At 36.7% G+C, this 26,483-nt stretch overlaps 1 protein-coding gene and 1 pseudogene across 1 annotated transcript in view; one reads left to right on the forward strand and one right to left on the reverse strand.

The window, feature by feature from the left end:
• Positions 1–26,483, reverse strand: part of LOC125831174 (ethanolamine-phosphate cytidylyltransferase-like) — a 912,135-nt gene that overhangs the window by 730,803 nt on the left and 154,849 nt on the right. The window lies entirely within an intron of this gene.
• Positions 4,027–26,483, forward strand: part of LOC125831539 (uncharacterized) — a 113,302-nt pseudogene continuing 90,845 nt past the window's right edge.

Genomic DNA, 26,483 nt, shown 5'->3' on the forward strand with positions numbered 1-26,483 from the left:
TTTAACGAGTGCACGCGTTAAAACTCGCCTTGTTACTACTTGCCGGACCAAGGAGGTAATTAACAAGAAAAGAATTATCAACATAGATTTAGTGTGATACTATATAATAGGCTAGTGTCGATTGGTGCGAAGTAATAACTAAGCCAAACATCGATTATGATGTCTAATATGAGATAAAGGTAAGGGTTAGTAAATTATACACACGTAGCCGGATCAAGGTGCGGGGTGAAATTCTCTAGATGCCGGATCAAGGATTTAGAGATACCTAACTTATCACTTTGCATGTAATACACTAGGAAAGGATTGCGATTACTAGGATTACTTCGTTATGAGCTTATGGGGAACACGTTTACCCTAGTTAATTTTCTCATCTTGATAACAACCGAAATTGACTTTTGATTATTGATTACTTACTGAATTCTTACAATTTGTTTCACAAATCCCCCCTTTTTAATTTCTTGTTTCTGGAAGTATTTTGGCTAATTTAATATAATTGTTGGTTAAAGTAAAGTCTAAACCATTTTCCTTGTGGGATCGACCCCAACCTACAAGTTGGGTTCTTTACTTGATAACGATCGCTTATACTTCTTTAGGGAGGTGTAATTTCAGCATATCAAATTTTGGCGCCGCTGTCGGGGAATCTGGCTTTTAGATTTATTTTTAACTACATTATTAAACGTTAGTCAAATATTTCCTAATTTTACTTTTTCCCTTTGTTTTTGTCTCTCTTAGGTTCCGACTCTAGTGTATGCCAAGTACACGGAGCCAAGGTGAACCACTTACTCCGTACGATCCAGAGTTGAACAGAACTTTGCGAAGAATGAACAATCAAGGACTTCCAGTTAATCCTATCGGAGGAAATCTAGATGAAGCAGTTGAGTTACAACAGCCAAAAGTAGTTGGTGGGGAAAACTGGGGTCTAGCTGAAAATCAATTGGGAGATGCAGTGAGAGTGTATGGTCCACCAGGCCCACAACAACATGACAACTATCGGGACAACATCGATATAGCAGACTCTGATGGACCCATTGTCCTACCTCTTCTACCTCCAGGGCACACATTTGTGGTGACTATTAGTTTGATGCAGATGTTTACAGCAAGAGGCTTATTTTCAGGATCGCCATCGGAGGATCCACATGCTCACTTAGCCAAGCTAAGGGTGATTTGCAAAAGTTGTGTGGGTAGACCAGACTTGGATATGAATGTCATTGGATTACGAGTGTTCCCTCTGTCACTGACAGGCGATGCTACAGTATGGTTCACTAAGCTTTCGTATAACTCAATATTCACATGGGACCAACTGGCAGAGGTGTTTAAAGCAAAGTACTATCCAGTGTCTAAGAAGCTCAATCACAAAGATAGGGTCAACAATTTTGTGGCATTACCTGGAGAGTCTGTGAGTAGCTCGTGGGACAGATTCACTGCGTTCGTAAGAAGTGTCCCAAACCACTGTATTGATGATGAGTCACTAAAGGAGTATTTTTATCGAGGACAGGATGATAGCAATAAAGCAGTACTTGACACTATTCCCGGAGGTTCATATGGTGATTGTACATATGCACAGATTGCTGAAAAACTGGAGAGAATCTCTCGCAACAATAAAGCATGAAGCACTCGGAGGTCAGATACTGGGAGAAACACATTTGCCATTCATAGTACAAATAACAACTCTGCAGATGTCATTCGTGAAGAGATGGCCCAGATAAGGACCGAGTTGGGGTTGGTATTGAAGCATGTGAGCGGAGGACCAGAAAAGGTAAATGCTGTGAATTATTTAACTAGAACTCCACAACCAGTGGAAGAGTGCTACTATGAAGAAGATGCTTATGCTGTAAATGATCAGACGGGGGGTTTCCGACCAAATGCCCAAGGATCCAACACGGAAAATTGGCGCCAAGGTCAAGGAATCCAAGGTCGGAACTATGGAAATTACAACTGAGAAGGTCACTATGTTCGGGATGGGAACTTCAATCGCGACAACAACTACAACAGGAACAACTATGGCAACAGAAACGATCGGGTTGGACCTTATGTTCCCCCTCAAAATCAGAAATATGGTGCTAGGGAAACTGGAGGTAATATGGCACGTATTGAAGATATGATGCAGAAGATGATGAGAAGGTTTGATGCAACTGATGAGAATGTGAAGGAGATGAGAAGCGACTTGTCTGGTATTGGACAAAAGGTTGATGCCCATGCAGTGTCAATAAAGCATCTAGAGCAGCAGATGACTCAGTTGTCTACTGCAGTGAACCCACGTCAACCTGGCACTCTTCCTAACAACACCATCTAGAATCCAAAGAATGATGGTCATTGTATGGCAATTACTACTCGAGGGGGTAAACAAACCATAGATCCACCTAGGTCGTCCTTGGTGGAAGTTGAGATTAGAAAAGAAGATGATGTGATAGTGGTTAGACCAGAGTCGGAGAAATCAATAGAGCAAGAAGTGGAGATATCTCAGAAAGTGGTCCCCATACCTAGACCTCCACCACCTTTTCCACAGAGGTTAGCAAAGAAGACTGAGGATGGTAAATATCGCAGGTTTATTACTATGTTGAAGCAACTCTCTATCAATGTTCCTTTGATAGAAGCCTTGGAACAAATGTCTGGGTATGCGAAGTTTATGAAAGATATGGTGACAAATGAAAGGTCTGTGAGTTTTGAAGATGATGATAGATTGCAGCATTGTAGCGCTATTGCTACAAGATCTCTTGTGCAGAAGAAGGAAGACCCTGGTGCTTTCACGATCCCATGTACTATAGGGTTGTGACACTTTGCTAAGGCATTGTGTGATCTTGGTGCTAGCATCAACCTCATGCCCTTGTCTATTTACAAGAAGTTGGGTCTAGGGGACCCAAAGTCCACTGCAATGCGGTTACTAATGGCCGATCGAACTGTGAAAAGGCCCATTGTGTACTCCATGATGTGCTAGTGAAAGTGGAGTCTTTCATTTTTCCAGCAGATTTTGTGATTCTTGACTGTGAGGTTGATTTTAAGGTTCCCATCTTCTATTTTGATGATGCTTGTCTTAGAGCATTTGGAGAGCTGAAGGAGAAGTTGGTTACAACACCTATCATTATTTCACCAGATTGGGGACAACCGTTTGAGGTAATGTGCGATGCGAGTGGAGTGGCGCTTGGTGTAGTATTGGGTCAAAGGCGAGAGAAAATTCTTCACCCTATTTACTATGCTAGCAAAGCTCTAAATGTGGCCCAGAAGAATTATACTGTAACCGAACAAGAACTCCTTGCGGTGGTTTTTGCATTCGAGAAATTTCGTTCCTACTTGCTTGGTACTAAGGTCATAGTGCATACTGGCCACTCTGCATTGAGGTATTTCATGGCGAAAAAAGATGCAAAACCAAGATTGATTAGATGGGTACTGTTGCTGCAAGAGTTTGATTTTGTGGTAAAAGATAGAAAGGGAACCGAAAATCAAGTTACCGATCACTTGTCCAGATTAGAGGAAGAGGCTATGCTAAAGCTTGGAGAAAGGGCCAAAATTAATGATGTTTTTCTAGATGAACAGGTATTGGCTGCTTCTTATGATCTGATTCCTTGGTTCGCGGACTTTGCTAATTATTTGGCAAGCGATATTGTGCCTCCCGATTTGTCTTTTCACCAAAAGAAAAAGTTTATGCATGATGAGAAGAAATTCTTTTGGGATGAACCTTATTTGTATCGTAGTTGTGCTGATGGGATTATTCGTCGCTGCGTGCCCGAGGTTGAGATGTTGAGTGTACTTGAAGCATGCCATTCATCGCCTGTTGGTGGGCATCATAGTGGTATTCAGACTGCACATAAGATTTTGCAGTGTGGATACTACTGGCCTACCATTCACCAAGATGCTCATGATTTCGCCAAGTCTTGTGATCGTTGCCAAAGAGAATTAGGGATTTCAAAGAGGCAAGAGCTCCCTATGAATCCTATATTGGTGATAGAGTTGTTCGATGTACGGGGCATAGATTTCATGGGTCCATTCGTGAGTTTATATGGGATGAAGTATATTCTTGTTGCGGTTGACTATGTATCGAAATGGGTGGAAGCAGTTGCGCTCTCCAACAATGAAGGTAAAAGTGTCACCGGTTTCTTGAAAAAGAACATCTTCTCCAGATTTGGTACATCGAGGGCTATTATTAGCAATGGAGGTTCACACTTTTGCAATAAGTTGTTCAAGGTACTACTTGAGAGATATGGTGTCCGCCACAATGTGGCCACCCCTTACCATCCACAGACTAGTGGTCAAGTTGAAGTATCCAACAGAGAGATCAAATAGATATTGGCGAAGACTGTGAATGCCAATAGAACGGATTGGTCAAAGAAGCTTGACGATGCTCTATGGGCATACCGCACTGCATACAAGACCCCCATAGGTATGTCTCCCTACCAACTTGTATATGGGAAGTCTTGTCATTTACCAGTAGAACTAGAGCATAAGGCGATGTGGGCAATGAAGAAATTAAATTTGGATTGGGGCGCCGCATCTAATCAAAGAATGGATGACTTGAATGCACTTGATGAGTTTCGCCTAAAAGCTTATGAAAGTTCAGCCTTGTACAAAGAGAAGATGAAGAGGTATCATGATCAAAGAATTGAAAAGCGAGAATTTGTGGTTGGTGATCTTGTGTTTCTATTCAACTCTAGGTTGCGCTTATTTCCAGGCAAACTTAAGTCCAAATGGACCGGACTTTTTTTTCTCACAAAATTGTTCCCCCATGGGGCGGTTGAGCTGGAAAAAAAAGACGGAACAAGGTTCATGGTAAACGAGCAAAGGATCAAGATCTATTTGGGAAATGCTGAAACCATGCAAGAAGTGATTGAGGCCTACAATCTTGATGAAGTCTGAGTAATCAAGAGGCCTACGTCGTGCCGCGACGTTAAATCAAGCGCTGCTTGGGAGGCAACCCAAGATGTACAATCTAGCCAACGATAGGATATAGTTTTCTTTTTTCTCTAATAGTTTGCGTTGTTCAATTTATTTCATGTATCAAATTTTAGTGTTGGCTAGAATTAGAATAGGGTCCATGTCTAAAAAGTGTCCAGAAAATGTAAAAAGAATAGCCTATTGGTTGCTACATGTGCAGGTACACCACGAAAATTTTGCAGAAAATGGTCTGGTGCAGAAGTCTACGGACACAATCAACGGTCTGTCGATTCATCAACAGACCGTAAATGGTGCCCGTAAATCCCAGGTAAGTTTCTAAATTTGTATCAGTGATCTACGGTCCTGATCTACGGACCGTAGACCGACTCACGGACCGTAGACGGGGTCTCGTGAGTCCAGACCTCAGGCTGTCTGACCCGACCCGGATTCCCCCATTTTGAAACCCCCATTTGTTTTAAACCATTCCCCTTCCCTCCATTACTCCCAAAACCATTTCTAACATTCCCTAACCTCCCTAAATCACTCCATAACTCCTACATCATATCATTCCTTCCATAATTCCCCAACTTCCCTTCCATTTCAAATACAACACATCCCATAATCTAACAAAAAGGGTCCGGTGTTTGGTCAGTAACGAAGAGGTGACTCCTTGGTCTTGCTAAGCTTAGTATCATCACGCAATCACCCCACTCCTTGTTGTTTGTAAGGTAATAGACTTTCCCTTCACTTTGAATTGTGATTCATAGATTGAATATAGAAAGTCGGGAGTTGGGTCTTGACCTTGGGTAATTGTTAGATGAAATTGCATGATAAACTTGAAAATTACAATGCCCTTGGAACGATAGATAGTGATTGTGTAGCATTATTGTATGTGATCGTAAAAACTATATGCTAGTTTCGACTTAGGGTTCCACAACTAGTCTAAATTGTTTGGTATAATAATCGGTCGGAATCTTAAGAATGAAGAACTAGCATAATTTAATGTTGTAAATGCATGATGAGATTGTGTTAATGTTGAAAACTAAGGCAAAAAAAATGTGTGATACCTGGCACAGATGGCATCCACGATACCTCGTCTACGGAATGTAGATCCATCTACGGACCGTAGATGGGGTTCGTAAATGGATGCACATGAAAAATTTCACCAAGTGTGAAACCACGGAGGTGGACTACGGTCCGTAGGTCCATCTACGGACCGTTCTGCACTTCTGTGGTTTCCATCTGCGACCCATATGACAGGCCCCCTGATCCACAGAAGAGATCCACGAACCATAGATCAGTCTACGGACCGTAGGTCTCCTCCGTGGATGACCACTAAAGCATCTGTCTGAATATTTTTCTGTGGACTTAGTTGAGGGTCGTTACCAATCCTAAAAGTTTTTTTTTGCTGCGTATGGTTAGTTTTGGCACTAATATCGCTCCCACAGGTACAATGGCACCCAAGAAAATGGTCACCTACTCAAAGAGAGGCAAGTCCAAATATGTTGCCCCTAGTTTCCGGTTAATTGATGAGGACACAGACGCCAACACTGATCCAACATATGTGCCTCTCAACCCTAGGACTTTTCGCGCTGCACCCAGAGGCACCCCCCGGAAGGTGTTTCCCGACATAGTCACTGTCTCCCAGTCTAATGAGGAGCACACACTGATCAGGTCACCAACTGGGGCTGCTTCTAGCTCAGAGGGGTCTATGTTCGGGTCCGATTCTACCCATGCTTCAGGCTCTGAGTCTGCCCATGCTACAGGATCCAATGCCAAATCATCCATAGGGTCTGGAGAGAATGACCAAGCAGCCTCGTCTGATGAGGCAAATAGCTCAGAGTCCATACCTGTACCACGGAATGATGACCCCACTCCTGTAGCAGGCAAGCTAAATAGTTGGTATGTAGAGGGTCCATGGCAAATTTATCGGGATGCTAAGATGGTCAACGACAAACAAAAGATGGACCGACTAAATACAGAGGAGCGCAGAGTCCTCGCGGGGAACCTGCATACTGTTCCAGACATTCACCGGCTGTTCAACCTTCACAAGTGTGACTGGATGGCTCGAGACCCAGGGACGTACAGCGAGGAGATTGTGCGGGAGTTCTATGCTTCCTATGCTGCCACTCTCCGCGGTTCCATTTCCAAGCGGTCAAAGCCACTAGTGCAGGATCCGCTCACTTCCACTTTGGTTCGAGGTTGCCCGGTGGACATATCACCTGCCACGATCAGACGCTTTCTCTATGGTCCTACTACGGGTCACTCTTGGTCTCTCAACACAGCTGAGTTTGACTACATATGGGACATCGTGCGGAGTGGCACTTTCCAGAGGAATGCTGAGCAGCGAGAGGCTGTTCTACTATGGTTGGCTAGGTACATTGATGCAGATGGCGAGCGTGCAAAATGGGTCGCCGTTCCACGGTTGGGCATCCGGAAGGCCACACTAAATTTTGTGGCCAAGTTCTTCTGGCTGCTGGTGCATAACAGAGTGTCTCCTGCAAAAGCTGATAATCAAGTAACTTGGGACAGAGCGGTCATGGTTGCAGCATTGGTAGCAGGAGTGGAGATCGACTATGTCCGCATGCTGCTGGCAGAAATTCACGAGAGGGCTTTCAGAATCTCCACTACTTACCCCTTCCCATGTCTAATTTTTCATTTGTGCAGGGACTCTAGAGTGTCGATCTGGCATTGTGACAGGTTAGTCCACCCTACAGGGGCATTAGACATTGGCCTTATTCGAGATGAGGCAAATGTGGCAGCACCTCGCAGAGAGCCCCAGATTGAGGTACCTCTATTGGGTACCGATCTTGCAGACACAGTGGGGCAGGCACAGGGCGGTGACTTCATGATCCCATACCACACCGACACTGTCCCGAGCTCCTCATCTCAGCCAGCTAGTATGGCTCCTAGCTCTTCCCGGTCCACACCATAGTTAGGAGCTACTGTTGTCCCGATTGCCAGAGTACAGAAGTTAGAGGCGGAGATGGCCACACTGCTGCATCACATCCAGCCGTGGATGCAAAAGTCGATAGCCGAGTCTGAGGCTAGGATGGAGCGTAGGATGGAGGGGATAATGGACCAGAAGGTTCAGGCTGTTAATAAGCGTCTTGATGCCTTTGAGTTGCGAGTCCTCGAGCGATCAGCTCCGGCCATAGACCTATCTGTTATGCAGGCTGACGTAGCCAGCCTCCGGACTGACGTTGATGTCATTATTGTTGCACCTTCAATTGAGACTCAGGTTGCTCCTACTGCACTGGCTGATGATACAGTGCTAGATGCTCTATTCAGTGGGACCACCGAGGAGGGACCTGCACCGACACATGCCAAAGGCAAGCGGCACTGTTCTCATCGCACGGAGGAAGAGAAAGCTCACAAGAGATAGCGTCGGCAGGAGAAGGAGGCTAGGAGGGCTTCAATTGTAGATGAAGAGTTACGCCAGCAGAGGGTGCGTGAGAGAGTTGCAGGGGCATCAAGCTCTGCCCCAGTTGCAGAGGTTCAGCCTATTTTGAGGGACGTGGTAAGTACCACTGATGGTGCGGAGAGATTTCTAGAGAGCACTACTGATGGTGCTATGATTGTTGATGTGGGCACTACTGAGGGTTCCCCCACTGTTGTTCCAGCGGGTTCCAGGAAACCGAACCCCCCTGCTTGTTAATGATTCGTCGGCGCTTTGCGCCACAGGTTTGCTTTACCCAATCCATTTTCTTTTAATGTTTATGTATGCATTGGGGACAACTGCATCTATTTTTGTTGGGGGTGGGTAAATGGATTGTGAGTGATAGGGTGAAATCTGAATAACCCAACTCATGAATCCTCTCTTGGGGTTTTCTTGTCTGTGTTCTTTTTCCCCAAGGGACTGTTTAATTTTTGTTGAACCGGCATGTCTTAGGATCGTAAGTGTAGAAGCATGATGGTTTATGATACCCCCCAGATTATGGGACGTATGTTAGAATTGGTAGGCTACGATTAGTTGAATGTGCTCGCTCTGAGTATGACATAATCATGAACCAACTTGATAGCATGACTTAAGCTGAAACTTGAACTGGGTAATCTAATAACCTGATGATGGAACTATGTGCCAAGAGTGTGTGAGAATCGTTGAGTGTTCAAATAGTTTTTGTGCAAAGCTAGAACTTGTCTGGTTAGTGATGTGAGGCTAAAAATACATATTTTTAATCATTATTTCCTCACATTTATTATTTATATTTGTCCTTTTTGAGCATTAATTTGATGGATTATGCTAAATTTGGTATTTTATTTGTAGGATTAAATTGGTGGAAAATTGGAGAAGTTTGAAGCTAAAACGAATTAAAGATGAAAGGTTGAAAAAGGAAATCAAGCAGACAGCTTAATGGATTAAACTTAATAAAATAATATATTTATATATAAAAGGAAATGGCGGCTGCAAATTGTGGAAATTCAATTTTACACTTGCTTCTTGCTGCTGCCACGTGGCAGCAAGTGAATGGTGCAGAACTAAGTTGAGGCGGCGGTATTACTGTTCACGCGGCGAAAAAGAAAAAGGAATCCAATTCCTTTTGGTTTTGGATTCCTAATTTAATTTGGACTCAATTATTTTATTTAGGGTTTCCTACATCTATAAATAGTGCATAGAAATTATTATTTGGAGAGGGGAGCCAAGAACCAAGATACAAGACACAATATAAATTTTCTTCTAGCTTAGGAACTTTGGAAGAGCCGCCGTGGAGGCCAGAGAATTATGGTTTATTCTTTCTTCTCCTTTATTATTTATTTGTATTCGTGATTAATAAAAGATAGTTTAGCTATTGTTCTTAACTTTTTATGATTAACACAAGCATATTTATTTTAATAAATTTTGATTGTGTTTTTGAGATAATGAGTAGCTAACTTTCATAACTAGGGTTGTGGGAACCATGAGCGATTAACAAAGTATGAATAGTAAATAAGCAATTCTTGACTAGTATTTTGCATGCATTGATAATTCTTTCGTTTAGAAGTCTTTTTAACGGTGGCCAACGTTAGAACTCGCCTTGTTACTACTTGCCGGACCAAGGAGGTAATTAACAAGAAAAGAATTATCAACATAGATTTAGTGTGATACTATCTAATAGGCTAGTGTCGATTGGTGCGAAGTAATAACTAAGCCAAACATCGATTATGATGTCTAATATGAGGTAAAGGTAAGGGTTAGTAAATTATATACACGTAGCCGGACCAAGGTGCGGGGTGAAATTCTCTAGATGCCGGACCAAGGATTTAGAGATACCTAACTTATCACTTTGCATGTAATACACTAGAAAAGGATTACTATTATTAGAATTACTGCGTTATGAGCTTATGGGGAACACATTCCTAGTTACTTTTCATAATCTGAATATAAATAAATACTTAGTTCAAAGCTATTTTTTTATTTTTTTTATTTTATTTTATTTCAATTTAAATCCCCCATTTTTATAACGACTATCGAGTTAAATATTTACTATTGACAATATTCTTCCATATTCTCTGTGGGATCGACCTCGACTCATAGTTGGGTAAATATATTGCATACGATCGTTTATATTTCTTTTCAAGAAGTATATTTGAACGTTATCAGTTAGTCCTGCTAAGACAATTCAATCTAGAGGTTAGGAAGTGATCATAGGGCATTGTTCTGAAAAATCCACAAATCGCCTAAAAGAAGGATCCAACCAAATGAATAATGCTCCCTTTGATCCAAATAATTTGAGCCTAAAATTAAACCATTTCTTTCTAAACCCTGAACTCACTTTCCCATAATCTACTATGTTGGCCCCGTTCCCTCCTTGGACATGTGCACTTCGACTTAGGCCAAAAGCCTAAGTTGAGGGTGGCTAATGTAAAAAAAAGTAACTTCAATCTTGGCCCTGACCTGACATCGGGTATTGTGTACCTCAACTAATGGAAAATCCATAAGTTGAGGGTGGCTATGAAAGAGGGGAACTGAAAGAAAAATGGGTATGAAAAGAGTGATGTGAAACAGGGATGTGACTTGTTGAAAGCTAAAAGAAAAAACAAAAAAAAATTAAAAAAAGCTACAAAGTCTGAAGTCACATTCGGGGTTGAAGAAAATTAAGGGAAAGCAAGTAAAATGATAGGATGACAAAAATAGGGCAAAAAGAGGTTGTAAGCCGAGTGTAATGTCAAGGAGGGCAGAAAGTCACCAAGCAGTACCCAAATGTACCACACCTGACCATGAGCCTACGTTACAAGCCAAGAAAGTCCTATAGTGATCCTAGAGTCTATTTTGGAAAGTCTAAGCAGTAAAAATAAGGGCAAGCTTATGGCATTGAGCACTAACTGTATTTGAAATTACTTCTGAGCGTGAGTGTTGAATAAATCCTTGTACCATGAATGTCATTCATTCTTGGGAAAAGGGGATTTCGTTTGAAGTAAGAGCACTAGTTACATTGTCGGAAAGTTGGTACTTTGGTGATAGTGAGAAGGTGTATGTTGTGTGTCAGTTGGTCAATCTGTGTCATGGTGTGATCCACATAAATTGGCTTGTCGAGTCTAAGAGAACGAATGTGCACCCGAACAATGAGGAGGGTAGAGAGCCATGTGATTGCTTGGGTTTGAAAATGTTTGCTTCTATACAAGTGTCGTTTAGAGTTGTAGTGCGTCGCTTGAGGACAGACAACGAATTTAAGTTGAGGGTATTGATATACCGTGAGTTTACGGTATTTATAATACATTTCACTTACAAGTTGTGTGTGTCTAGGGCCTTTTTATATTGGTTTTTATGTGTTTTTATCATGTTTTGCAGGAAAGATGTTCAAGCGCGGAAGTATAGAGATAGCTGAAAGAAATGCAGAAACAGGGCATTCACGAAGGTGATCTACGGACCGTAGGTCCATCCACGGTCGTAAGTGATGACCGTAGATCAGCAGGCATGGTATTGAGGACAAATCAGGGAAATCTGACCAAGTGTGGAACCACGGGGTCCATTGACGGTCCGTAGATTGATCTACGGACCGTACTGTTGATCCGTAGAATGATACTGCGAGGGTTCCAGTACCTGATTTTTGAAGATTCTAAGTATGGAGCTACGGAGGGGGATTGACGGACCGTAGATCGATCTACTGTCTGTACTGCTAGTCCATCGTTTGCTTCAGAGAAGCTGATTTTTTGGAAGCGGAAATATTTTCTAAGTCCTGGCTGACGGAAGGGACTTACGGACCGTAGATCCATCGACGGTCCGTAAGTCAGTCTCGTGGATTGAAGACGCGTACCTGAACAAACTTTCCTTAATTTGTTTCCCTTTTAATTTAGGATTTGTTTTCTATAAATAGGACATGTAAACCTCGTTTTTGGGGGTTAGACATTATTATTCTATTTTTACTTTATGACTTTGGAGATTAAGTTGCAACCCTAGCAATTATTGATTTCCTACATTCGTGTTGAAGATTTTGGATTTGCAATTCAAGTTGAAATTCTGGGTTTATTATTCTCGTTACGTAAGTTCATGATTGATTCATCTAATATTATGAATTGTGTTCTTGCTAATATGGGTAACTAAATCCACAACTAGGGTTGTGGGAACCATGAGCGATTAACAAAGTATGAATAGTAGATAAGTAATTCTTGAATAGTGTTTAGCATGCATTGATAATTCTTTCGTTTAAAAGTCTTTTTAACGAGTGCACGCGTTAGAACTCGCCTTGTTACTACTTGCCGGACCAAGGAGGTAATTAACAAGAAAAGAATTATCAACATAGATTTAGAGTGATACTATCTAATAGGCTAGTGTCGATTGGTGCGAAGTAATAACTAAGCCAAACATCGATTATGATGTCTAATATAAGGTAAAGGTAAGGGTTAGTAAATTATACACACGTAGCCGGATCAAGGTGCAGGGTGAAATTCTCTAGATCCCGAATTAAGGATTTAGAGATACCTAACTTATCACTTTGCATGTAATACACTAGCAAAGGATTGCGATTACTAGGATTACTTCGTTATGAGCTTATGGGAACACATTTACCCTAGTTAATTTTCTCATCTTGATAACAACCGAAATTGACTTTTGATTATTGATTACTTACTGAATTCTTACAATTTGTTTCACAAATCCCCCCTTTTTATTTCTTGTTTCTGGAAGTATTTTGGCTAATTGAATATAATTGTTGGTTAAAGTAAAGTCTAAACCATTTTCCTCGTGGGATCGACCCCAACCTACAAGTTGGGTTCTTTGCTTGATAACGATCGCTTATACTTCTTTAGGGAGGTGTAATTTGAGCGTATCAATTGGTTATTGGTTAAAACCAAAACCAAACCAATCTAGTCATTTTTTAAAATTTCGGAAACCAAATCAAACCAAATGAAAAAAATAATCGCTGGTTTCATTATTCTCGATTTGGTTTAGTTTTTCTGGTTTATTTGGTTTGAAAGTAATAAACTCTTTTAGGAAATACTTATCTCGATAGACACAAACACCTAGTACATGAATAATCCATAGGAAAGCTACTATCGGTTCAATTAAGCAATTAAAGCAATACTAGAGTTATTATTACACGAATAAAATGATTCAATTAAGAGAAAGTATGACTATCTTATGTGGGGTAGGGTAGGTAAAGACTAAAGTAATGAATTTTGATGGACTTGGACTTAGGATTGTAATTGTTTTGCCTAAAATTTAAGTGATGAGCTTGAGAAAATGGTAAAGTTAAAGACTTACGTCAATTAAAGTTTAACAAAATTATATTTTATTTATGAATTACATATAAATAATTATAAAATTTACATATATAATTTATCGGTTCGGTTTGGTTATTTTTGCAGTTGTTTTATAGTAAAATTAAAACCAAACCAAATAGTATCGGTCTTCAAAATTCAAAACCAAACCTAACCAAAACAAATATAAGTTTTTTAATCGGTTTGGTTCGGATTGCGATTTGATTTGATTTTTTAAGCATAACCATGAACAACCCTACTTGTAATTGACATTTTGAGAGTTGAATTTGAAGTGGATCTTGAATATTTCTTCTTATTATCAACACATTATTGGCTAAAAACATCATGGGTATAATTTATTTTCTTTCTATGATGTGTGGCTAAAATCCCAAAGTCTAGGGGTGTGATTATGGGGTTGGGTGTTGATGTATTTTAGTGAGTTTGGTGTCTTGCTCTGTTTTATTGTTGTAGATTCGTGGATTTAATCTATTTATCATGAAATTAATTTGACGGGCTAAGGTGTCCAACTTAACCCTAGGCTAGATGTTCGATTGATGCACAAAAGGGATTAATAGAAGTTGTTAAATGGCTTGATGCTTGCAATTTAGGGTTGATTTCTATAGTTTACTTAAGAGAGTAATTGTATACTAATCTTGATTGCTAAATCTACTCGAAAGATGGATTTCAGTAAAGTAGTGGGTTGATTTGTGATTTGCATAAATGAGACCGTAAGGAGGCTTTATGCTATGATACTTTGAGATTGAAAGAAGAGTAGTGTCATTAAACATTTCCCAGCTTATCCATATTTGCTTAGTATCTTTTGAGAACGCACATTGACCCCTATTTGTCATCAATACCAACCCCCACATCCCAAGATTGTCTCTTACTTGCATAATCCATGTTCCTAGTTTAACAGTGATAAATTGATATCTAAATCCTTTCATTAAATTTGATGGAATAATCCACCCTTTTCTTCTAATTGCTACAAAGAATTGGTTGTTTTCCTAATTTTCTAGTTGAACTCATTGCACTATATAACTCCATATGGGATTCAACCCCGACTCTTTGTTGGGTTTTATTGTAACGATCGCTTATTCTCTTACTTATTTTGAGGATAACTTGAGCGTAGTAAAAAATGACACCGTTGCATGGGAGTGATGGCTAATAATTCAAGTTGTGAAATTAGTTTGTGAACTCATTTATTCGTAGTAGATTACTTATTTGGTGTTTTTGTTGTGTTCATTTGCAGGTGGAAACATGAGTCAAGATGGAATTGACGATGCTAGTCATTATGGACAAAATAATAATGTCAGAGATATGAATGACAAGAATCTCAATGTTATCAAGAGAATTGAGGCAATTCGGTTACCTTTTTATTTAATGTAACTGAACCAATATTGCTGCTGATCAAAATGAGAGGACTTTTTGGAGGTCTTGATCATGAAGACCCCATGATCATCTTCAAAATTTTGTGAATGTGTGTGAGACTTTCACTGTTCAAGGCATTTCCAATTATCAATGTGGTTGAGGCTGTTCCTTTTTTTCTTGATGAAAGAAGCAAGAAAGTGGTTGATCGAGCTACTGCCAAATTTCATCACTTCATGGGATGAATTCACCAAGGCATTTCTTGAAAGGTCCCCCTCCCCCCCTCCCTTCAAAAATGGTGAAACTAAGGGAGCCATTCAAAATTTCAAAAAAGTAAATTGAGAACACATTCATGAACATGGCTACGCTTTAAAAGGTGACTATTACAATGCCCAAATTGTGGTATTCCAGATAGGTTGTTGTTGCAATACTTCTATAGAAGCCTTTATACAGTGAACAAATGGCTTGTTGACCATCTCATTTAAGGGGGAATGGTGAGGCAATCAGTTGTAGTGCCTTCAAGGCTACTTGATGATATGACAAAAATCAATCGAGCTTGGCATACTATTGGAGATCGTGTATCCCTTCCACAATTGGGGATGATCAAAATGAAAAAAAAAAAAAGAAAAACTGAGAGCGTGATGAAAGCATAATTGACGGTTCAATTCGAGATTTTGTCAAAGCATGTCATGGAAAGTGGTACGAAATCTCTGAATGCAATTGATATAAGTCATGGGAGTACTACATTTAGGAGTTGATGCAATGAAAACATGAAATTGAGAGTGTCACGACCCGGGATCACCCCCTAGTCGTAACCGGCGTACTCGACCTCGAAGAGGTCTAATACAAGCCTCTTAGCATTCATTCATTGCATAGACACTAAAACCATAAGGAATTAAAAACTTTCTTTACCAAGAAAACATTTCATTTAAAAAAAAACAATAGCAAGCGGAAGACTTTCTAGACTTTATACATGATGTCTCAAAACCATCTAATACTTTAGAGTACAAAATTCGGGACCAATCCCATACACAACTTAAACAATACTAAAAAGACATAAAAGAACATATGGGGTATTGTCCTCGAATATATGAGGACTCACCAAGTCTTCATCTTCAACACTTAGAAACTTATCAAATAGCCATGACATGTCACCATCTCCAAATCCCTACACTTTAGTCAAAAAGGGAAAGAAAGGGGTTAGCACAATTAAGTATTAAGTATGGAAGCCATGCAAAAACATGCTAAAAGGGACGTTTATTGGAGAAACATGCTTTTATGCCATTTGGTAAAACTTCATGAAAAAAAATACAAGTATAAGAGTCACAATATCCAACCATAACCAACATACAAGTCATTAACCACTTTAGCACATACTCCACACATAACCCATTCCTTCACCTTAAACCATCCACCTCAAGTAACCCTTGGACAACACTTTGTGCAATGTATGGATAGCGTCCCATACCACCATCCACACTAAAGCATCATCCTAAGGCCACCAAATGTGATCTTACCACTTATCATGCTTCATATCACAAGCCATCATGCACAACTAGTATCAATGTACAACACATGAACATAATTGACAAGTAAGCCTTTTCATCATTTCTTGACCTCTATCTCAAGTTACCCAAAGCCACACTTAAGTGAAACATGAAGTGACCGCCCATACAATCTCTTCATATACACCTAAGTGTTCCTAAGGGTTACCATAGATAAGGAAATTTACCATTACAATATAACATACTAAGTCAATGTTCACATATAAAACCATAGCCAACCGTATACATACTCAACATATATTCATATACAACTCATGCTTAACTTTAAAGGAACACATGTCATTTCATTACCATAGGACCTCTACCTAATATAACCTTAAGACACACTTGAGTAAGACAAGAAGTGACCGCCCATACAACCTCTTCAAGCACACTTAAGTATTCCTCAAGATTACCTTAGATAAGGACATTTCCTTTACAACATAACATCAATAGACCAACATTCTTTAAGAAACCATTTTTGGAGACATTAAAGCACATAAGGGGACTTTCACATAATAGTCGTTAGACTTAGGGAACTCACTTTAGTATCTTCAAAGCCTACTCGTGCCATGTGTAGATAGCATCCCATACTACTACCTACACGTTGTAGAACCTATCCAATAACTAGAGTGCGCATCCCACATGATGGGAATAGGCATAACCGACATAGACCATACTAGCTAGGTATGGAATCCGGAGTCTATCCTACTCCGTGGAGGTTGTTCTACTTGCCAAAGGTAGAACTAGTAAGCAACCCATGTAGGCACATGGTTTAGGGGATGTCCAAGGAAGTTCATTGTGCCTAATCTCATACTCAACTAGGCCACCTTCTTAACCACATCCACTCAGTGCTAGCCTTGTTTCCCATAGAGTATTCAATCACATATGTACTTAGAGAAGGTTCATTTTCTAGTTCAACCAACTCATAGTACCTCTTCCCAAGAAAGGCCCCATTTCTTAGTCATGGCCAATCAAGGTTCATAAGGATAGCTCATTAAATCCCCCTGGAAGGGTGCCTTAGGCCTACCGATTTTTCATTAAGGGTGCCTTAAGCCTGCCGGTCCAAGGTTCATCATTTCACACATGAGAAGGGCTACCACCATTAGGTCTACCGATTTCATGGTTTTACATTTACTTAGGAAAGCTAGACTTATGAAAGGGCACCATTTCTTAGTTTTGCCAATTCAAGTCTTGGCCTAGAATTCCTCTTTTAGCATTTATAGAAAGGGCGCCATTTCTTAGTTCTGCTCATTTCACACATTCATGCATTCAAGACTTTAAGTAACAAGGAGGGACACTTTAGTCTACCAACCAAGTCACAACATTTTCATTTAAGGATACTTCATAATCCAACATCATTTCATATATGCATCATGAGAAATCATACTTTAACTCACAATGCTATCCACTTTACATAGGATCATCACAAGATCACATAAAACTCATTCACATCATACCTTCACATATAGCTTCATATAAAACTCATTCACATCATACCTTCACATATAGCTTCACATAAAACTCATTCACATCATACCTTCACATATAGCTTCATATAAAACTCATTCACATCATATCTTCACATATAGCTTCACATAAAACTCATTCACATCATACCTTCACATATATCTTCATATAAAACTCATTCACATCATACCTTCACATATAGCTTCACATAAAACTCATTCACATCATACCTTCACATATAGCTTCACATAAAACTCATTCACATCATACCTTCACATATAGCTTCACATAAAACTCATTCACATCATACCTTCACATATAGCTTCACATAAAACTTTACATATAGCTTCATATAGGACTTTACATATAGCCTCATTCATATATAACAATATAACAATACAATAACACTCATATAATGCCCTTCATGGCCTCAATTCACAATAATACAATATTCCAACATTATGCAACAACTTCCCCAATGCCTTCATGGCTACAATTCACAATAATACCACACAAGAACAATATATAACACTTCCACCAAAGGTGGATTCAACCTACCAACAACAATTAATTCAATAAAGAGAGTTCAAGCTTTCTTACCATAATTCAAAGCCATAGCCAAAATCACCAAAAATCCAAGCAATCACCAATACTTCACTCATAAGGCTTACCACCCTTAATTCACCCATTATCAACAATTAATCATGAATAAACATTAAACAACACAAGAGATATCAATACAATTCTCTTTACACATAATTCCATCAACTTTGAATTTATAGAAATAGACCCACTTCATAAACACATTTTGGGGTTTTGTAGAATACAAGGATTCATGGAGTTTTTCATCTTAAAACATCAAATAAACATCAATAATATCATAACTTATCATTTGAAATCGTTTCATGCAAGAACCCATGAGTTTGAGTAGAAATTAGGCTTTTTCACAAACTTTGGAAAAGTTGAAAACCATTTGAAATTGGCTCTAGGGTGATAGCTTGCCCTAGATAAAGAACTCCCATACCTTTACTAAGATTCCCCAAGAAATTTGATGAAGAAAACGTCTTGCATCCACAACCCTAGCTCCCACTTCTTCTTCTTCTTCTTTTCTTTCTCTCTTCTTCTCTTCTTCACTCAAGAACCCTAACTCTTACTCTTTTAAAATGGAACAAAAATGATCCACAATCAGTCTAACACAACAATATAACCTCAAAAGAAATGATTTGTGAAAAGACCAAAATGCCCTTAAATTTTCGGACGGACTCCCTGCCAACTGCCCAACTTTCAAAGGGCATAACTCGCTCAAACGAACTCGGAATCGAGCATACTCGATGGCGTTGGAAAGATCGTTCCAAGGGATTTCCAAACATAACTGGAACTACTACTGGATCATCCTGAGCTAGGAGTTATGACTGTTCAAAGTTGGCCAAAAACTCACTGATTTCCACACTTGGCCGAATTTCCAGATTCTGAATTTTTTTCCAAAAATGACTACTTCCAATTTCAAGCTTCTTCATATTCATTTTAAATTGTCGGATGTTACAGAGAGGCGGCCAAAAGGTGGGTTTTCGGGTAAGATATCCAAAGCTTACTGGAAATCAAGGTTGGAACAGAAGTAGTGATGGTAGTTGAAAAGATATTGATTGGTGTGATAGAAGGGAAAGCTAGGAAGGAAGTGTCACGATCCAAAGTACATCTTAGACGTGACATGGCGTATAAGACCCCTAGAGGCTCTACACAAGCCACTTGGCATTCATATACACAATATAATAGACGAAAGTAAAGATTCTCATATGAATAAAAGAGTCTGACATTAAAGGAAAAATATACCATAATCTTAACAAGCCATTATTTTACATAAAAAAGATTGTCGGGATGTAACATGTACGTACAATATCTAAAAACTAAAACATAGGAAATGAAGTAAAGGCAACATGGTCCTCAGAATGTGAGGACTCACCAACTCTATGAACTTCAAGTGATCACCAACTAGCCACGAGCGGAAGGAGAGGAAACGTCACACCCACATTATTAGACAATGTAAGCACAAGTACGCATTAGTACATGGAATGTACTAAGTATGAGGGATATACATGAAAACATGAAACATGATTGTAAGGGGACGTAATCGAAAACATGATGTGAATAACCAAGCTAATCATAGATAAACCTTAAAAGAAACTTCATAAATCATAAACGTGGTCAATGCATCTTAAGATCATAAGGATAGCTTCACAAAATCTTTGAGGACAACTTAGTTCATTTTGTGGGATATTAGCTTTAACCGACAATAGACCATGTGAGTTATAATATGAAATCCGATATAACTCCTACATCGAGAAGAGAGAGCCTACTTGCCAAGGTAGAACCCTGTATTATATCATATTCTATTCGTGGATCCACTAACTAAGTTATTTAAGACAATCCTACGGGGCACATAATTTGGAACTAGAGGTTGCTACTAGATGATAAGTGGTAGATTTATACTCATTTGAGGCTTATTTAGGTCAACAATTAGTATCCTCAATGCCTAATTACGTCCTATTCTAATGATCTTTTGATGATTTGTAACTATGAAGGCTAAAGGATAAGGCAAGGGATGAATGTTTGGAAGAATGACCAAGAACATGAAAAAAAGTGTAAACTCCACGTTGTTGATCACCTAACAAGAAGGGTAGAATAAACAACTTCAAATAATAATATGTTTATCTGTTATTTTCGTTAAGCAGAGAAAATAATATGTAATATGAGATTACTAGTAATTTTTAAATAGATAAAATGACTTGAATTTTAGCTCACTTTTGAATTGGTACCCCAAAGCATTCATCTTTTTTAAAGAAATAGTTATTATATTCTACAATCCAGAGTAAATAGTGCTATCAAAGAGATTTCAAGGTCCAACAAGGTGTTAAAAGAAAATAATTAAGAGTTAAATAAGTTTTACTATTCAAATATCAAGTTTTTAATATGCTATATTGTTAAATATATGTCTTGTATTTTTAAGTCAAAAAACTATAGTTAGATGACTTTATTGTCTTAAAAATAAAAGTGTGTTTGATAGGATATCTTCATAAGTTAAGTGATTTTGTTGACCTAAAAAACAAAAATAATTTTACTAAAATATTCTCATAAATTTCATTACCATCCAAGCACCTAACTAATAAAACAGTAATTTAACATTAATTCTAATATATGTAGAAGCTAAATGGATTATGAATTGACAACGTTAATCATGTGTATGTCTATACAGTCATGGTTCTTGGATTTATTGTGTGCATATATAGTAGTTGAACGTTCCATCAGACTTGAGCTGATTTGATTTGATCGACCACGCCTAGTTTAATTTAGCTACTATCACTCATTAATATTCATCATTGTCACTAATGACTTCACTTAAATTGAAGTGCAATGTATCCAAGAGTCGTATTATCACCTCATAATAAAGATTTGGAAATTGTTTTTTGAACCTCGACGCAAGTAAAGGTAACAAAAAAAAGCAAATATAATAGTGGAGAAGTCATGTCAAATACAATAAAGAAGAAAATAGTAACAACACAAAATAATATGATAACTGAAGCAAATGAAATACTAAAATCAAAGAATAAGATAATAGGTGAGTAATAATAAAAATATTGTGAAATTAGGTCTTGAGCCTAACTCACACCCCAAAAGCTAGCTCAAAGGGAGGAGGATTGCCCAAGTCTTATAAGGAGTCTACTCATCTCATTAACCATCAATGTAGGATTTTTGTCATTCCTTTACACCCTCACATCACAGTCAGTGCTTAGCATCTGGTGTGTGGGCAATTTTGATTTTGGAGGACCCAACATTGGGTGAGATGGGCCCTGCTCTGATACCATGTGAAATTAGATCATTGGTCTAACTCACACCCCAAAATCTAACTCAAAGGGATGAGGATTGTCCAAGTCTTATAAGGAGTCAACTCATCTCATTAACTATCAATGTGTGACTTTTTTCATTCTTTCACAAATATTGATAAAGTAAATTAAACAATGATTGACTACCTACTAACTTTCTACTCTTATCCTCGCCCTCCATATCTTCTTACCTAGAGTCATGTCCTCGGCACGTTGCAAGTGGCACTACAACAAAATTAGCTTTTAGCGGCAATAAATATACTCATAAACAAAGAGTGCTAAAGCTTTTTACCAGCATTAATTAATTGTCATTGGATTCAATGTCGGTATAGGCTTTAGGGACATTTACAAAGAGTGTTAATTGATGCTAAAAATACATATTTAGCAGCATTAAGCTATTACCGTTAATTAATTACCGCTAAAGATCATTTTTGATATAATGTACACTCATGTCCTATCTAATTATCTCGACCCAATACTTCTCCATCATACCTCCATAAACCTCTCTAATCGAAAGAAAAATTCCAAGGATAAGCACAAAATTAACTTTATGATTCCTTTCTTAGAAATACATCTTTTAATTAATTAGCAACTTGCTTTGATTGGAGATTTCCAATTGATTTCTTCAGTATATTTTAGGATTATAATAAACATAATTGTTAGAATACTTGCACCTTTATATATATTTTTAAATCTATTTTATTGTTAAAATGTCGGCATCATGGTCATCACCATGACTATCAAAATCATTATTAAATAATATATAATTAGCAGAAGAATTAAGAAGAAGTAATTAGAAGCTAATGAAATAATCAAAACGATTGTGACAAAGAGTGGACTCAATTAAGGAAATTACGTGTGTGCACATGGAGGGGTCTTCTATTTCTAAATTTTAATTAACTGATAATGACACGCACCTATTTTCAAAAATGTAATTTCTAATTAATTAATTGTCAATTAAGTTGCACTAAACTTTTCCTCCCTATTTACTAGACTAGAGTTGTTTTTAAAATAAAGTTTTACAAATTTATGTACATATCATTTTCATAATAATGCATTGCTTGAATGATATGCAAGTGTTTCAAAACTTCTTCATTAATAATTAGTTGCTAAAGAAATAAGCTATAGTTTTTTTAATCAATTAAAAGTGATGATTTATGTGGTCTGCTTAAATTTGAAAGGTACATAGCTTTAAGGGTGAATACCATTTTAGTCCTTTTCCAATTTCAGTAAATTATTCGACTAAGCACATTAAATTTTCAATTGATTTGAAATATATGATATTGATTCTTCAAATTAGCCGATGTTAAACATTTAACATAATTATTATTTTAAAAGTTTAAAAGGAAATAGATAAATTCCGCTACTCTAAATGCCAACTCAGTAATTTCTCCGACGCATCAAATATTAGGAATTATTAATATTTTATCCATATATTTTAATTAATTGAAATTTAATACTCGTAGTCAAATAATATAAGAAATAAAATTGAAATAACGCAATAACACAAAAATAAAAGAGTTGTGTTGTAATTGCACTTTTCTCCTTGCTCCTAAGAGTAGGGAAATATGGTTGGCCTAAGGGAATTAGGTGTATGTAATTCAAACTAGATTATTAAAATTTTATATACTCAACAGCTATACAAAAAATATGCATTTAAGATGTTGGTCAAATTGTTATGCAGATTGAATTTCGAAAAACCAAAAAGTAAAATACAAATTGAAACGGGAAATATTAATTACTCCGATCCTTTTATATGAAATTAGGATCCGGCTCCCCTCCATTACCCCTTCCCTCCATTTCGTCAAATGCATCTCTAGATGAAAGACATGTATCTTATTTGAAATTTAAAAGTCAAAATTATATTATATTAACAAATATCATAAGTTCATAACCATAGTTAAGTCAACTAATTTTAGAAAACTACTTTCCAAATTTGGTAAGAACTACAATAAAGGAATACAAAATTTGTTATTTATTAATATCATTAATTTCATCTTATATTTTTACACTTAAACATTAAATTGTATGATATTTAAGGTGAGAATCAACTAATCAATTTTATGTACTAGTAAACTTTATTCTTGAAATATTATACTATATTGAGAAACAAAAAAAAAATGAAGAATTATCAATGTTGAAAAAAAAAACCATAAAATAAAAGAACACGAAACAAAAATAAAAAGGTAAAAAATAAAAAGACAAAAGGTTTTTAGAATTAAACGATACCAAAATTATTCCAAGGAGAAAATGTGGCTATTGTACGTTTGAAGGGAAAAATATACGTTTTAAAAAAAATATTCTTTCATCTTTTTTTTGTGAAATAAAAGAAACCATTGTTTTAAATGCAAATGTTTTTAAAGATTATTATTTATCACATTAAATAAAAACGTTTCATGTGCTATAATTTTAATATTTAAATATAAAAATATAAAATGAAATTAGTGATATTAATAAATATCAAATTTTGTATGAAATATATTGTAATTCTTATCCAATTTGAAGAGTAGTTTTCTAAAATTAGTTGACTTAACTATGGTTATGATATTTGTTAATATAATATAATTTTGACCTTTAAACTTTAAATAAGACACATGTCTTTCATCTAGAGGTGCACTTGACGAAATGGAGGGAGGGGTAATGGAGAGGAGCCAAATCTTTAAAGTTCAAGATTATATTATATTAACAAATATCATAACCAAAATTAAGTCAACTAATTTGAGACGGAGAAAGTACGATTGAAGGACAATCAATCGCCCATTAAGTATCAACCATATTGAATTAGAAAGTAGTTTTATAGCTTGTTTGGCCAAGTTATAGCTAGAATGTTTGGATAATTTTCTAAAATCAACTTATTTTGAGAAGTGTTATAAAAAAAAAGTACTTTCGGTGACGAATAAAAACACTTTTAATATTACAAAAGTTTGGCCAAACTAGCTACTCTCTCAGTTTCTTTTACTTGTCACAGTTTCCTTTACAAGAGTCAAACAATATGAATTTTGACTAATATTTTAAGGTGTATTTTTTCATCATATTGATATGAAAAAAGTTGCAATTTATAGTACTTTATGTATAATTTTTTAATATGTAAAATTTTATTTAAAATATCGAATGAATATAATCTAATGTAGCTTTGAAAACTAGTCGACTTAGCTCTCGAGAAGCGCAATATAATAACTAAAAAGGAACCCAAAGAGAATTCATTATATTGGTTTTGTTCCTTGACAATAGTTTTGATAGAGAGTGCCTCGTATTCTCCTCCAAAAACAATAATGACACTAATTAGATCATAGACTAATTGAGCAAGTAGTTGCATCCATAAAGCTCACCAAAGGCATGAATTTGGCAAGGATAAAACTCAATCAATTAACCATATTGGTGATTTAATCAGGTATTAAAAAGGGAATGAAAAGATAGACCTAAAATTACAAGAAATTATCTCGAAGAAAATTAAACTACAATCTCTTGGAAATTTAGGGGTGCTCATTCGATTTTTCGATTTGATTTTGTACTATTCAATCTGAGTTTTTTTATTTTTATAATGAAGAAGTGTAACTCGATCAATCCGATCCAAAATAAATTTGGTTCGCTTTGGTTTTTTCTTTTTTTGGTTTGATTTTCTTTTCGATTTGGTTAATTATTCGGTTATGCAATAATTAGAAATATAATCGAAGTTATATTTGCAATTTAAATATATATAATTTGGTATTTTGGTTTTTTCAATTTTTATTTTTCTAAATTCGAAACCAAACTAAAAAATCAAACAAAAGAAATTATTAATCCAAACCAATCCAAATTAGAATTCGATTTAATTTGATATAATTTTTTGATTTAATCCAAATAGTGCACACCCTACCTGGAATCATTAAAGATGGACCTAATAGAAGAAGAAAAATATATCTTTCTCAACATCTATTAATACACTTATTTTAGTTCTAATAAAGATTTGTATGAGCTATGCCAGTAAAAAAAATATAAAGAATCTTTAATACTTTCTATATATATATATATATATATATATATATATATATAATAATAATAAATAAATAAATAAAAAATTGGCCTATAATGAATTTAATTGGGGAATGTGATTGGTGAGGATTATATAATTAACCCAAATTTGTTTGAGAATTAGATATAGTAATTATATAAAATAAGTAAATGTTGGAATCAAATCTTTCTCAACCAACTCAATCTTTTAGGAAGAAAAATAGAAAACTAACAACTTACTATTAATATTTGTTAATCAAACGTGATTTTAGATTTTCTGCCATTAGCAGACTTCCCAAAATAATACAAAACATTACTATTAATAATGATTTACTGCTTCTTTACATAATACTTGTGTAAAGAGAAAAAGAAGCTCTATTTACAATTTTTGCTTCCTTTTTTCTCTTTTTTCTTTTTGTGACAATGATGATGTAGTACATTTTTACAATTCATATACTATATAGTTTTGACGGGATACATAATAGTCACTTAAATTTATCAGTAAATTACTGTTAAATATTTGAACTATGATATGTTACAACTGAACACCTGATAAAGTTTTTCAATTCAGTATTTCCGACTCAAAATTTGGAGAAATAAATTGTGTGTGTTCTCAAGCACCAATTATGTAAATAAGTTAATCACTTCTCTTAATTATACGTATTATCATCAATAAGTCATAAAACCTCAAGTA

The sequence above is a fragment of the Solanum verrucosum genome, unplaced genomic scaffold (genome assembly GCF_900185275.1).
Source record: "Solanum verrucosum unplaced genomic scaffold, falcon-dt-bn FXZP01000049.1, whole genome shotgun sequence".
Classification (NCBI taxonomy): domain Eukaryota; kingdom Viridiplantae; phylum Streptophyta; class Magnoliopsida; order Solanales; family Solanaceae; genus Solanum; species Solanum verrucosum.